This window comes from Neodiprion pinetum, chromosome 4 (genome assembly GCF_021155775.2).
Source record: "Neodiprion pinetum isolate iyNeoPine1 chromosome 4, iyNeoPine1.2, whole genome shotgun sequence".
NCBI classification, from domain to species: Eukaryota; Metazoa; Arthropoda; class Insecta; order Hymenoptera; family Diprionidae; genus Neodiprion; species Neodiprion pinetum.
In genome coordinates, this window is record NC_060235.2 from 26,665,409 (window position 1) to 26,680,855 (window position 15,447).

The 15,447-nt window shown below is 39.2% G+C and overlaps 2 protein-coding genes across 4 annotated transcripts in view; both read left to right on the forward strand.

Annotated features, from left to right (window-relative positions):
• The window catches only part of SMC5 (structural maintenance of chromosomes 5), a 150,433-nt gene that overhangs the window by 93,580 nt on the left and 41,406 nt on the right, over nt 1-15,447 (forward strand). The window lies entirely within an intron of this gene.
• Nucleotides 1-15,447, forward strand: part of Hr3 (Hormone receptor 3) — a 171,419-nt gene that overhangs the window by 53,407 nt on the left and 102,565 nt on the right. The gene's annotated exons all lie outside the window — the stretch shown is intronic.

Consider the following 15,447-nt stretch of genomic DNA (forward strand, 5'->3'; position numbering starts at 1 on the left):
CGTTGCTTGTACTTTGTGGCGAAAGTGAAATCTCATCGATAAAGAGATTAGGAAGATAAAGTAAGCGAGAAGAAGAAGAAGAAGCAAAAAGATACGGGATTGCAATCGAAATTCCAGAGAAGATAATTAGAAATCGTTTCTTAACACATTTTCTACTCTTTATTAATTCAATGTAAGAAACGAAAGATTCAACCACTTGCACAAAGTTATCTGTTACTCCATGTTCGTTCGATTTGGCTAAGATCTAAGCTGAATCGTTCAGCTGTTTGCCCACTGCGACGCCATATTGCTAGCCACGATCATACTTCGGGTACCAATAGAAACTAATCAAATATATTTGCTCCCTGACAAGCTTAGCCATGATGCAAATTACGCAAAATTAGAGTATTTTGATAAGAAAGTATAAAGGTTTTCGTTTTTGACGTTTCGATATTAACAGTCTTGATTCAATGGAGCATTATTCATAGCCAGTTTTCACCACGAAATTCCACGTACAGAAGGGTTTTTATCTACTCTGCCTAAATCAAGTCACTCAAAAACGATCATCATACACATTAATGCATGTATGACTGAGTATTTTACTCTCAATGCAGCCGTGATTTCTCGCCGTGAATAGAAAAATCCTGTAAAGTCTTTCAGAGAGAACAGAAGTGGCCCGCACGGCAGGTTTAACCGGCGAGTACAATGTGTATGCGTTTTAAATTCAAGTCACCCGAAATCGCGAACGGCGAGCTGCATCGCTTGTGTAATCCGTGAAAGCGACGCTTAACCACGGGCTCACAATCAGTTGAGCCGCGCGAAGGGGAATTGTATCGACATGACAACCCGCGCAGAGCCAAAGAAACAACGAGCTCGAATAACAGCTCTTGCAGAGAAAACCGGGGGAATGCTTTTTGGATGTGGATATCACCGACGCCCGGCTTTCGAGGTTAACCGTTAATCCGCGACGCTTCTTTCATGAGCGTGTATACGGGTATATATATATATATATATACACGTACCTACTTGATTACCGATATTCATCCACCTGCCGAAATGATTATAAGACGAGAGAAAAAAATTACATCAAATTTAATAAAAGAGGTTTACAAATCTTGAAAGTTTCCTCCTACTTTCTTTTATTTTCGTTTTATTTTTAGATTGATCAATGGATCGAGGAACTTTTTTAAACGAACTAAAACTCAAATTCCATTCGTTCCTAAACAACTCTTCCACGTAAACACTGAGAAATTGAGTACCTATATCTCCTTGTTCATTATTATTTACTTTTTCACTTCATTCGATTGAGTAATATGTTTGGATTGAAAAACGAGATTGAATCTAATAATCTCACTAGGATTAATGCAATGGTTGATCTACTAATTTTTTTTTTTTTTTTTTCTCCTACTTGCGACGCAAGTAAATATCGTTTCGGAAGTATTCGAGTAATTAACAATCTTTCAATCCTCAAGGTATTCACTTGATTCGAATAACAGTTACCCAAATCATGTCATAAAAATATTATAAATAGAGAACGTATTACAATAAGAGGATATTTTGGGGTTTCAAAAGGCTTTAATCATTCGAATAGTTGTTAGACAATATTTACTTATTTTTAGTAGAAAAAAAATGGATCGAACAACGAATGCACTGACCCCAGGGCGAATTTATTATATTTGCAAGTGCATCTTATTCGAACCAGACATATTAGGGAGAACAAATGAATATATTCGCTCACGAGAAAGTAAATTTTTCTCTCAGTGTAACCACAATAATACTGCAATGCTGTAATTCAATTTGCACCCGCAGAAAAAAAAAAAAAAAAAAAAAAAACAGGGTCTGATCTGGATATCTGCTCAGAATTGACGGTTTCGGTATGCAAATATATCTCGTCAAAACAGACAGGATTCCGCATCTTCCAAAGTTGTCTACCTGAAAAACAGAAAGGCAGTTTTTTATCGGAAAAAAAATATATGAATAAATTCATCGCAGGTGACGAATGACCGACATAAATTCAAAAACTAAAATAAGCAAAACATGCTGCTTCTTATAATGAATTTAACGTCGCAATAGAACCGTGGAGCATCGGATTCCGTTGACAGAATTTGAAACGTCTAATGCCGGCGCTGCGCCAATACCGTTACAGTAAGACGTGTGGTAGTATGTGCAATGTATAAAGTGGGAATAATCGATGAGAAGGAACGCGCGCTGGGTGATAGTTGTTTCGTCAAATCATCGCATCGCGGTTGGGTAATATCCAACAGGCAGGGGGAGTCGCGTTATCCATTACATAGAATCGATCGAGACGAAGATAAATGACGCCTTTTGATGAGAAATTATTCTATCGCTACATAAGGTGTCTTGTACGTTGTTTGAATTTGCCCGACGCACGTTAAGTTCAAACACATCAGGGACGAATTATAGGTGCTACTTTGTGCGCCAACTTTGGGCAAAGGTTTTACCGTTTCAGAGATAGTTTTTACTCTCGGTTCGTAAAAAGGGAGCTGCATAACGACGTCGGCAATCATGCTCCAACTCAAACGCGCCACTTTTGGGTAGTAAAATAAAAACAGTATGTATTCCAACAATATTTTATTGCAGCAACAGTCGGTTTTTCTTTTTATTTAACAACAATGTTACATCTATTTATCGTAGAAATACGTGACGCACCTAGCATAGTGCAGTTTTACTCGATGTTACGCAAAAAATATTTTCCAAGAGTCCTTGAAATAAAATTTTTTTAACAGTTCGCGAATAACAAATTCGTAATTGCTGTGGACAATCAATTTTTCTATCTCTATTCCCGAATGTTTTAAAAAGAACCGACTATAAGATTGTAAAATTATTCTTTATTTTCTTTCGTTTAAGGTTTTTTTCGAGATTATAGCTACTTTTATGTAGCCAAATACTTGGATGCAGATTGTTGTGAGATTGCAAACCAAGTGATTCGATTACTCTGCAAATTTTACCGACGGATCACATGAATAAAGTCGATTAATATTGCAATCAGAAAGCAGAATCTTTTATGCAAATGCAGAAATAAAATTGAAATTCCAAGGTAATTTTTTTTGTGAATAGTGTTCAGGCAAATTGTATAAAGACCTCTTTTTTAGACAAACGACGCGAAGTGCCACCCCTGAAATTTATTCCTCGATGTGTGATTTATAAAAGCGTCGGTTTGGTGTTGAAAGAAAAAGAAAAATAATTCTTCTCAAACGTGATTTTATAATCAACGTAAATATGCAATCCACACATGCACCGCTGCAATGCGGCAACTTTCGAGGTTGCTTAATTATACGAAATGGGATATCCGAGGATCATACATGCGTACTTGTGTGTGATGTACAAGTGAAGGTTTCAAAGCCGGGAAAATTGCACACAGATATGTATGCACCAGCTGCGCGTTCTGCACCATGATAAAAATATGTACCGAAGATTACATCTGCTTCGAAAGTTCTCCTCGATACACAGGGTGCATATGATCGGTGCGTAACATAGCTGGTAACTCATATACGGACCATAGCAGGCTTTTTCGTATCAAGGCAACGTTTTTTACATTCGGGCAAAAATAAAAACCTATCCCTAATCTGAATCGGTCGTGTACCTACAGACAGGCGATACGTGCGCGTCGGAAACAGCGAGACGAGCCCATTATTCCAGGATTCACTTGCACACGGGGGAAAGGCTTGCATCCGCCAACTTTCGGGTCATTGACAGTCGAGTCCGGCATACCCGGGTAACGGTAAAAAGCACCGAAAACCATCGGAGGCAACGCCGAATAACGTTTATTTCAACTCGCTCGAGCCCTGTATTCTTGCCCCCCCCACACACAGCCGCCAAACCTGCAGGTATGCCGTTATAATCCTGCTTCGCCTGAATATACACACGCCGTGGAGTCCGAAACGTGCGCGTGTTCCCGCGGGAAGGTGCAGTGCATGCCGCATGCGAGTTCCCGCATTCGCTTTCCCTCCGACTGTCGGTCCGATTGGAATTTCAGCGCACGTATATAAATATTACGCCGATCTCCCCAGGGGATGCGGTTTTTTATTTTATCGACTAAAACATCCGGCGAGGAAGAATTCTTGGGATACGGCGTAATGGAGTTTAATCTGTGATTATTAAGCAAATGATGAGAGCTTTTTGACAAATTATCTGATTGCAGCCAGAGAACGGGCGACCGAAGATACGTTTTGCTTACGTAGCGACGAAAACTTTAGCTGGGATTGTCTGTTTGCTCGCGTCGAACGATGAGAGAATTTAACTAAACAATACAAAGCGCCATAACCTCGTAGCGAGTGAAAATCAGCTGCAAGTATGTTTACTCTGTTTGCCTTAACTTACGCCTTCCTTTAATGCTCACTCAACGGCAGTCGCTTACTTGATGATCTTCCAAAATCTGAAATGATTTATCATCTTTTCACGGCCCTTCGTGAAAATACATACGAATAAAATTCACAGAAGATCTCACGAATCATTTTAGCTCACTGATTAGCAGTGGAATAAAATAAATCCCAACAATTCAATCAGTGTTTCAGCGGACGAAGGATGCAGATTAAAATATGACTGAAAAAAACGTTTATTGACTCAATATTGACAAATGTTGACATGTGATTTTATAAAACTTCTGCTAGAGGGTGGTCACTTCTGAAAACCGTGAAAGATGCAGACATATGTGTATATATTCGTGGTGAAGAGTTACACGTATAATATACGGAACAATATCGATTCGAAAGAAATTCGATAGCTGAAAATAACGAATTTACATTTATTCTGATGTTCCATATCTAAATCCATAAGAACACCGTTAATCGATACATTCGTGGATGTATTTATTTAAAATAATTCTTTCGGCCGTCACGTGTAAACGTCAGATTCCACCAACACGAATCCGCAGGAAGTCTAATATTAAGAAATAACATTCGCCTATACCGACTGCGAGTATCAAATTATAATTGACGTTTCGTTTATCGCTGTTCTCGTAGTATACATGAATAGAAAAATCTGGTTGAACGTCGATTTTGTGATGCAGGTCTGTTACTTACCGAAGTCGTCAGAATGTCAGACGCCTGCATGCATTTTAAAATTTATGGAATCACACTGTTTGTTCTCATGAATTCATCCACGCCCTTTTCCACGCAACTTCGATCAAAATTCAATGTTATCCTCAATTCGAGATCCGAAAATTCGCCTCGCCGCATACACGGATTATTTTTGGCACTTGGAGGAAACTGTACCGAAAAGGGCATAAATTGCATCGCTTATTCCGTCTAAACTAAGCTCGCGTTTACAGAAAAGTTGCGCAGGCTGGTTTCTCGACTTCTGCGAAACGAATACTTAAGACACTGCGTGCGAAGCGAGGGAACGGCCTTGCAACAAGCATCTCGGACCGAGTGGCGTATCTTTTACAGATAGGATGCATGTACGCGTGTAAGCGAACGTGAAAGAGAGATTGGCAAAGCGTGATGAATGAATAATGCCTCCTCGGAAGCCTTAAATGAGCGAGCGAGTACAATGACACAAAATGGCGGTGTATGCGTCGGATACACATATTCTAATTTTACTCAAAGCAAAAATAGTTCCTATCTCTGGTGACGAACAGTCCGCTGCCATGTCTGATTCTCTCATGCCTGCCCACCGAACCACCTGCTTGTCCCACTAAGCACACATAGCTACACGTGCCCGTCGCAAACTCCGAAACTTTCAACTCACCATCGGATCTTTGTTGCGCGTATGCAAGGCTGAATCAATTTTGTATCAACCGTTGAACAAACCGCCCACGTTTCCGCGCCCTGCGAACTAAAAGAAAATTCGCGGATTGCGGTTGGCCAAAAATGGCGAGATAATCGTACGTTGGTGTTGATTGAATTATTATGTTCGCAAGCGACGAGGATATGTTCAAAAATGCAAAAATCGAAAATACTGCAATTATAAGGAAAAAGTTGGGAGGATTTTCAAACGTTTTTTCCTCATTTCTTAACGTCTACGTTCCTCCTCAAGTTTACTTCGACATCGGTGGGACGATTTCACGTTGCTTAAATTATTTCAACCGATCACTTTCTCGACAGTTGACTATGACGAATCTTTTCGACGTACCTTTAACACGAAGAAACAATCTGCGACAGCGACGTGGATGCAACTGAAACTTGAAAATGTGACTCGAGCTTGTACGAAATGTATTTGCTTACGTATATTTGTGACGAATCACAGAGTCCGTGGCGATGGTCGATATTCACGCGATGGAACTCCGATCTGTGTTTCCGCGGACGCCGACACCGCCATATCGGTATTATACGGTTCGCAGTTACGCCGATTACCAGCCGCAGTTAGAATAAGAGCTGAATGTAATTCATTGAAGTGAGATCAGGACGCAATCACCGTCACTTCAAGCTTCGAGCTGAGAGTGGAGAACTAGGCCACGCCTATTCCGTAATTATCATAGATTTATTTCTATCCAGCACGCAGAAAGCATTTTATTGTTCATCCGATTGAAAAATTGCACCAGTACGGTAGAGTGAATGAATTGTGACAGCTAGCGATATTTCGTTATAAATACACTGTTATGCATTTAGGATAATAAGCGTATCTCAACTGCTGTTGATTTTAAGCGCGAAGCCAGCTAATTCTTTCCAATACCGTGATTCCACGCCACGAACGATGAGACGCGTGAGTTGAATCGCTGTTCTCGAACGGTGCTCACAGGCATGCGCATGTGGAATTATTCGATACTAGCTGTACAGAATCCAGAGCTTGCATGTTTCACTGTCTATGACATACAATATGCGTTTCTACTCTAGGTGTAATAACACCGTTTCATAATCACCGGTAATAATCTAATTAGTAAAATACACTTCTTTAAGCACACAGAGCGTGAAATTGCGCTCACTTGTAATATCTGTGCTTACAAGTTATAACGTTACAGGAACTATCCAGCGGGTCCGGGCGTTAAATCGTAGAATATACGCAACTGTGATGACATATACTCGCATACGTGCCGAATAACTATGCACACGTGCATCTCGTAATTAGTTTCACGCTCAACGAAATTGTGTGTTCGAATTGTATTTTTTTTTTTTTTTTGCCATTTTGTTTTTACGCTCGTTATAGCGAGCGCTACGGCGACTGCTTAAATTAAAAAAAAAATGAACTGTTACACTAATGGGCAAATCGCAATTAAAACAAAGCGTACTTACACGACTCATATTTTTGCGCAACATAGGCGTGATAAACAATTATAAAATTAAATGTCAACTTTGTTTCTGCATGTATGTCAATTGCAATTTTGAGTCCAGCATTTATGTGACGCAATTTCGCACGAACACATCAAAATTTTTGCACAATTCGTATCCAAGTTTTGAAACTGGTACAACTAACAACGGATTTATTAATACATTTTTATCATAAAACCTTTCCCATAATTTTTCAGTATAAATTATCGTGTCTTATATATTCCAATTAAGGAGGTCGGTTCGTCTCTTTATTTATTTTAGCAGGAGATGATCGTACATTAATTATTTATCGAATTATTATATTCGTAGACGTAAAAGATCTCGTTAAATTACAAAAACAGATAATAACTTGATTGTAATCAAAAGCTTAAATATTCGTTTCAAATAGTTTCAAAATTTTTAGAAATCTAGTAGGTCAGTTCGATTTCAATTTACGTTGGCGCATTTTACTTGTAACAAATTTACCCTTTTTTCAGTAGTAATTTAAATGTAAACATTTGTTTCAAAGCCTTTATTTACAAATCATATATTTCTTAATTTTATATTCTTAAACCAATTTTCAAAGCTTACGAGTATAAAAATTTGACGAATAGTCAATGTTACGCTATCTCGTAATAAAATTAACAAAAAGTATCGATCTTCGGCGAACCAACCCCCCTAATTTATTTTCACGCTAAATATGAAAATCCTAGAGAGCTTAGACCCTCCGACTTTCTATGGCTGCGTCTTAGTGCTCATAGTGCGAGCAAGAAGTAAACATTTGATCTCCTAAATCCGAACAGTTATTTTCGTGTAACTAAATGCTTTCCGCGAGGTGCTTTGAAACCCGCAAAACTTGTCACGCAATTTCCTTTCAGTGAAAATACTCGGCTTTTGATTAACCGTTAACAACAATAGAACGAACTGTGACGCAAAAAATCTCTACAACAACAACAAAGCTCGATCATTTTGTTTTTTTGTTAACCCTGATTGAATTTGCAGCAGACGTAATACACGGCTCGTGCACTTTGGCATATCTTATCAAATCTTTATTTATTTTTGTATACGCAGAGCTTGCGGTGGTGCAGTTTTTATTTGTTGTTTTTCTTTTGTTTTTTACCAAAGTCTCGAAGCGATACCGCACGCTCCAAGTTATTTTCTAGAAAGGAAGCTGACATTCTGTTATTATTATAGCCATCCCGGCAAGTTGCGTGGATAGATGTTTCATAATATTATAAATATATGCACATATGTATATACACACACACACATATATATGTATAGACGATTAGATCGCTCCGCTTTATTGCAAGCACGCACGCATACATACTGCTACACACTTTTAAACGCTCGAACACACAGCGTATATAACACGACAGGCGAGTGTTAGCTGCTGCACAGATTCCGACAGGGTCAATGCAATTTATCTCATATCAATACGGAATAGGTACAACTATGTCGATAAATAAATATATGCCAGTACAACGATATCGCCGCAATAGCCGTATGACGTCAGACACGATAAATATATACGCTCTACAAGGTGGTCAGGAAACAGGTCTCATGATTTAATCACTTTCGAAAAAAATCTCATCTAAAATCGCACGAAAAATCGCAATTATCGCCGGTACCAAATCTGATGCTTGCGCCGAAAGCTTGAACCGACTGTATTCTACTGGTATCAGAGATTGTTGAAGAATCCTACACGAGTTTATAAATCAGTCAAATTTTCGAAACTAGTTTAAAAATATCTGTAAATATTACAATTTATTTAAATATTGGCAAAAGGAATTATAAACTATATATAGAGAAAGTTGCAGTTCAGAGTATTTATTTCGTCTTTGAACGACATCCAAGCCCGGAAATATAATTTTGACATACTCTTACGTGATACATTTCTGGTCACTCGGAAATTCCACGGTAATAGTTCAAAACCGTAGTGAATAATGAACCCGTCTGAAATTGCGAAATGCCTCATAAACAAATTTTCCGCAACTGTGAACGCCCCGCTTCGATGTCTGGAATAAAGTCTCGATTCCGCGAATACGATACGTTCGTATAAAACGTGGCGCAGTTGAGTGAAAAGAAGTTTATGAAGACGATCGTTTTTTCACGGTGACGAGACCTGACGCGAGATACCGTTGAATCCGGCCCGATTTTTTCCGCACCTTCGGTATCCAAAGAGCAAAAAAGCAGAGCTGGGATCGAAGGCTTTGGTACTACGGTACCGAAGGAAAAAAGCAGAAAAAAGTGTCCCGCTCGTCTCGGTTTCAGCCCGGACACCAATATCCGAATTGCAAGGAGACACCCTGTGCGTCATACTGTAGACACGTGATGTTGTGTAGAAAGTAGAGGCGTAGTAAGTCCCTCGTGCATGTGTGTACACGGCATAACGCTAGAAGTTGCACAACGTGCTGCTGACGAGTTTGAAAGTTGCTTTTTTTGGCGGTAACAGAACTGACGCGTTTTTATACAGGTGTATCGCTCAGAGGTAACCACGGACGAACAGAGATATATGCTCAGGGAACAGCTCAGCTGACCGATCGTACATCGCTGTATGCCAGCGGAACAGAGTCGAATGTCGGATGATTTAGTTGGGGGTCCTGATCTGGTCGGACAAAGAGTATATATGCAAGAGAGGAAGATGGTAGTGTGAGAGTGAGATAATAATGGAGGAATGGAAAACAAGAAGTATATGATTCAGAATCGTATTATTCGCCTGCAACCGCGGAAAAGTTCGTGAAAGATCCTCTTATCCGGTTGGAAAAACTGTTGTTCTCTACGGGGAGGAAACTTTTGTAACCCCTCTTTGGAAGAGGAATAAGAAGAAGAAGAAAAAGAAAGAATTAAGACATCGTTGATCCATAGAAACAAATCGCAAAGCAGACTGCAGCTTCTATGAAATTTGAGAGAAAAAAAATTCAGTTCTTTAACAACTTAGTTCTTCTCAGGGAGTTAGTTTCATACGCAATTTTTCTCGTGCGATGCGCGTACGAAACTAATTTTTAATAAAATTTTCCAAACCTGGACCAATTCTTTTGTAAAAATTGTGACTATAATCTAGGACGTGAAGAAATTAATCACTTCTGCTATTGATGAGGAACTTCTACTAAATTGGATGTAATATATTTCATTAAAGTTTACATTTTCATACCGTTCCAGAATTTGCCGTGGTCAAGATTACTTGGGCTCGAATAAACAACACTCGAGAAGTTGAGCGTTCAAGTTGAAAATGTAGAAAATGAAAATTTGCAATCAGCTGCTACTTAATGCTCATCAATTGGAACACCCTCAATTCTTGAACAGTTTCTAACTTGTTTTAAATTCTTGATAATAGTAGCAAAGATCGCCCGTTCACCCAATCAGATTTCCCCACTGAAATATTCCGCAAGTAGCAGCTGAAGTCAACCTTTGCAACCCTTGACCAATGCCGCATCCAGTTGATCCATCGATTTTGGGTGAACGATAAATTGCTCGTCACATAACTGAAGCCAACAGCTCAGTTCTGTAATTGAAATGGTAATAATTTTCGGATGCACCGATTCAACGAACTTTTGACACATCGATTCTCGTATCTTGAGATTCATCTCGTTACGCGTTACTTCGTTATCTAAAGTTATCGTAGGTCAACAAAAGCGTTGGTGTGAGTTAGACAGAAGTGGGTACCTCATATCAACCCGTCGGATCGAACATCTAGCGCAACTACGCGAAAGCTCCGAAGCTCCTCTTCCTGTGCTGCTGCCAGACCAAATCGTGACGTCGGCAGACGTTCGACCAATGGGAAGAAGTCTTCGAACAACGTCACGCAATTTCACAAATTCCTCGTAGATATCCTCGACTCTCATCGATTGTAGGTACAACTCGATGGCGATAGTTCCGTTTCCGATGCACTTACGCTAATGCCAAGATTATTTTCAACCACTTTTGACTCATTGCTTCCCCGCTTAAGCTGTCACGATAGTAACGATGTCACGACTGGCGGTGAATCTTCTGCATACGGAATAGCTGAGGCTACAACGATTGCTTGCAGGGAACGATTGCGCGTAGAACTTGGTTCTTTGGTCCGTATCTACCGTGCTTCCTTTATCTCTTTCACCTTTTCACTCCACCTTGCTTCACCGAAACGACGAAAATTTTCTGCCCCTCGTTCGACTGGTTTTGGTCAGTCAAAGAAATTTCATTTCGCTTCACTGCGGGTGAACTTGGGGTGCATCTCAAAAGTGGTGAAAAATCGCAGCTCTTCGAGTTCGGCAAGCGTAACGTTTCTTATCTCCGGAAAATATTTTCAGCTACATAATTCACCATTTAATTAAACTCGAGAACACTCATGGCTAACAGTAACTTCTCTGTCAGCAGGAATAAAAATTAATCACCTGTATCCGGGGCTTTTCTGGGCCTATATTTCAATTACTGCGTTAAGTACAACCATAACTGGTCTGCGTGTATATATGTTATATGTATATTATGTTTAAAAGAATACAGGGTACAGGTATGAATGTCCAGTGCATGGTAATAAGTGTACTGTACACGTACCCACGTAGAATATCTATTTCTATTATTTTAAATCGCCACGTAGCGGTAAAGATATGCGTAACAGGTAGTGGTAATATAATAGCAAATGGTCTAATCGCACGATATAATTACCTCGACACACCGGAGAATATATAACGTATAGGGTATGCATATACGTATAATGTGTATACACGTTACACCTGTGAGGCAGTTTATTACGAGCTGCCCACCGCGAACTCGGAAGTGAATAAAGTTTTCGACTGGCAATAAGATAAGCAGCAGCAGCAACATCAGTTTCCTCGTTAAAACAAGTCGGTGCAAATTTCATAAATGAATAATTCCACCGCGATGCGATGCACCCGTATCTCGCATATCTACCCGGCACATAGTCCGATGTACGTTTCCTCTCAACCGTGGATGCAAGAATCTTATGTTTCAATATTTCGCAATTTCGTCTTTGCGTGAAAAGTCTTTTCACATGTTGTGTACAAAGTGCGAAAATCACGAATAATTGGCTCGTAGTTTTTTTGTTTTCTTCAAGTCAACCAAGATTGAAAACAGTTCGTGAGAATTGAAAATTATATGATCATCAACAATGTCTTCTTCAATGAATAAGACAAGAGCGATCTACCATCTAATGCCTTTGGTGACGATCACGGAAACACGTAACAAGTCTCGACGAGCCTTAATGTTCGTTAACGTGAACGTTGTCGTTGTTTTTTTTTTTTTTTTCATCCTCATAAACTCGCAGTACTTTTTTCACACGGCCATAATTGAAGCCCGACGAAAATATCGAACTGCCGCAAGTGTTCTGCAGTTTTGAAAAGCGCAACTTGTCTCATCGAACGGTATATTTTCACGCATCAGGTAACTCTAATCCACCCACCCGCTCCGGGTATTATACATATACCCATTATATATATATATAATAATATCTGGGTGTATGATATTATACGTAGTAGGATACTGACAATGCACAGGAAACTTATACGAGACGTAATTCGAAGTGTTTTTTTTTCTACCTCTGCCTAACCATCTCCTTTCTCCGGGTAAAAACTTTTCTCCGCATTTCACGTTGCAGGTTACATACCTATAAGGCAGAGAGTGAAAAAAAAACGGTATTTGGAGCTCTTTTTTCTAAAAGTAAAAAAATAAAAATAAAAATAGAAATAAAATAAAACCTCCCACATCCTCGGTATAGATTTTTGTGCTCGGCATGAGAGTTGAAAGAGTCTAACGGTACGATATCAAGTGTCTTCATTCGCCGCTATAACCGTCGTCCATTTCACCATTATACGGGTTTCTATATTTCTATAACCGAAAGATCGCCAGGAAGATCGGCGGGTGGAGTCTCGCATTGTTCGACCTCTTTGGATCTGGCCGTACAATGGCGCCATATTGGAGATGCGGACGTTCACGAAACGCGTGTATAATGGTATCAAAAATTCGACACAACTATTATTACTCCGTCTTTCACCCACGACTCGAGTGTAATCTTACCTCATGTTCTATCAGGTACAATGAATCAGTTTCTTGCTATAATTATCTTCCTTCATTTCCCTCTTCACTTTGCTTCTCAGTTCCTGTTTCTCTCGATCTTACGTAACCACTTGTTGTCGTTAAGTCATCATCCTTGAAGGACCGTAGTGCAATACTGCAAATGATCGGCACTCGAATGTAGCGTCTTAAGTTTTTCTGCATGCAACTAACGCTCGTGTATCTTTTGCCTTATGTTTTTCGTCAAACTCCGATACTCAGTTATTTAAAAATACAAATCATAATTCTACATTTGAGTGATCAGAGACAGGATACTTTTGAGAAAACCTCGAAAAAAAATGTGCAAAACAAGTGGTTTGTTCGTTTGTAAATTTTTTTTTTTCTCCAATCACATTCTAATCATACGCGAACGAAACCTTCCAGGTTGGGAATAATTTGTGCAAATACAAAAACACGTTACTGATCGGACTGTAGATTGGTTGCAGGTTGAAAAATTCATTCTGTCACTGTATTTTAGTCGCTTTTCTAGCGGTGCCAAAATTTTTTTTTAATCTATTTGTATTACCTATGTACGCATGGAACGACAATTATAGGTATGACAGTATTGTCGGGAAGAGTTTCTCACTCTTGAGGTGCACGCCTAATACTTCACCTTGCAATTAAGTTCCATTAGGTCAGGTAAGGTGATTATATTTATTTCTCTATTTATTTTATTTATGTATTTTTCTAGCAGAGAAACTGTAATAATTATAATTCAAATTTAATTTCACGTGCCAAAATGATCATCTTAAATGTGAAATAATATAGACGTGACTGCCAGAAGATTATTTTAAAACCAAGCTGAAGTATACTTTGCTTTCAAAGTTTAGAACTCTATTGTATACCCGATTGGAAATCTGCGATTTTTTTGTCTACGAAAAGCAGCAGCCTCTTTGGTTGAAGATAATCTATGACTTAAAGATACTTGATGTTTGAACGATTTTATTTGAAATCGATTCACCACCTGTTGAAATTAATAAAAGATTTCTTTCGAATATAAAAAAAAAAAACCGTCATCTTCGAAAGTAGTAACATTTCTACCAGACTGAAGTACGATACGTTGATAATAAGTTCTACTTTAAGTAGCTGAATAGTAGCGATATCGATATAATAAGATTGATAAAAATTTCGATTTGTCTTTGATCGACATGTTTTCTATTTTTCACTTTCCGACGTAAGAAAAAAGTGGAAAAAAGTTAGTCGCTCTCTAAAAGGTTGTGTGAGCGGTTTCAAATTTAAAACCGAATATTTCTATTCTGGGTATTTGAAACCAAAAAGGATCGTTTTCGCCATCTAGACTCAAGATTTCATTTACTACACGGAGAGAAAAATCTGAGAAAAATTACCCTGCTGTTACTATAATCGTGATGTAAAAGACACCTAATGCAGTTTTTACCGTGCTGCATCAGAAAAATGCGTCGTCAAATTTTAAATTTTGTGCTGCCGAAATACATAGTTTCTAAGCAAGGTAGTAATTTTTTTCATAAAAACCCATAATTTTTGTAACATGCATCAATAAAAACTGCATTAGGTGTCTTTTACATCACGATTAGTAAGAACGGGGTAATTTTTTTCAGATTTTTCTCTCCATGTAAGAACGGTAAGTTTCAAAAAAAATTTTTAATATACACAATATCGTATGATTTTTCAACTGCAGTTATACACTACAAGTGAAAAAATTTCTGGTAAAAACGAAGAATATCACCGTCAATCATTTACTGATTTGAATTTATAAACCTTCGTCAAAAAAACATTCAAATCCGGTACCTCCAAAAATTCCTACTTGCAGAATAAACGGATATCAACCCCCCCCCTCTCCCAAAAAAAAACAACTCATTCCAACCACGTCCGCGGTATTACAAAGAATCGGCGACTCGCGTTTTTAGTCGATTCTGGTAACCACGCGCCAACAATTTCTAATCGACCTGTTACGATGCCATAATTTTCATCCGACGAACGGAAAGCATCGACGCTTAACCGAAACGCCTGACAAAGTACATACCTACGTACACGCACACATACATACATAGGTACAGTTCCGCGTCGGCGGCCGCGACGATGTCGGGATAGATGCGCCGCAAAGGCGGATCATCCTCCGTGCGTCGGGACCAGCGGACCTACCCCAACGTCGTACGCGTTGCACCCCTGCCTCTCCCCGGTCCCCTCGTTCCTCGGCCACCCCCGTCCTCCCGCGGCACATACGCAGCCGCCCCCG